We start from the raw sequence: 878 nt of genomic DNA on the forward strand, positions 1-878 counted from the left end.
GCTAACACTTTTGAGATCAAGTCAAGCACGATCCAGAAGATTCAGAATCAGTTCAGTTTGGGGGTTCTCCTACCGAAGACCCCAACATGCACATCAGGGATTTTATCGAGATCTACGACACCTTCAATTTCAATGATATGACTGAAGATGCTATCAAGCTACGACTCTTCCCATTCTCTCTGAGGGACAAAGCTAAGTGCTTGTTACATTCTCTACCAGCAGGGTCTATCACCACTTGGGAATATATTGCTCAAAAGTTTCTCACTAAATTCTTCCCCATGGCGAAAACTGCAGCAATCAGGAATGCTCTTACCCAGTTCGCGCAGCAAACTGGAGAATCGCTGTGTGAGGCTTTAGATCGATATAAGGAGATGTTAAGGAAGTGCCCACACCATGGCTTGCCTGATTGGATGATTATCAACTGTTTCTACAATCGATTGGGTGCTACTTCTAGAGCCATGCTTGATGCAACATCAAGAGGAGCCTTGTGGGCTAAGAGCTATGATGAAGCTTATGAACTTATTGAACTGATGACTGCTAATGAGTACCAGAATCCTTCCCAAAGAATGACTCAGGGGAAAGTAGCAGGAATTCTGGAGTTGGATGCAGCAACTACTATAGTTTCCCAACTTAAGGCTTTGACAATGAAGGTGGAAACTTTGGCTAATTATGGAGTTAATCAAATCTCTAGTGTCTATGAACTTTATGTTGGTGCCCACGAGACTGATCAGTGTACAATTTCTAGTGAATTAGCTCAGTTTATGAGCAACTTCCAGCGATCACAACAGCCTGTGCCAGCCACCTATCATCCCAACAACCGCAATCATCCAAATTTCAGCTAGAGTAATGCTCAGAATACGATCCAACAACCTTATCAG

The 878-nt window shown here is 43.2% G+C and overlaps 1 non-coding gene across 1 annotated transcript; it reads right to left on the reverse strand.

The window, feature by feature from the left end:
- Positions 1–293: 293 nt before the first annotated feature.
- Positions 294–400, reverse strand: LOC141662323 (small nucleolar RNA R71). The gene has a single exon (XR_012550444.1). It is a non-coding gene; the product is annotated as a small nucleolar RNA R71 (small nucleolar RNA).
- Between the last annotated feature and the right edge of the window lie 478 nt (positions 401–878).

Source organism: Apium graveolens, chromosome 5, assembly GCF_009905375.1.
Source record: "Apium graveolens cultivar Ventura chromosome 5, ASM990537v1, whole genome shotgun sequence".
NCBI classification, from domain to species: domain Eukaryota; kingdom Viridiplantae; phylum Streptophyta; class Magnoliopsida; order Apiales; family Apiaceae; genus Apium; species Apium graveolens.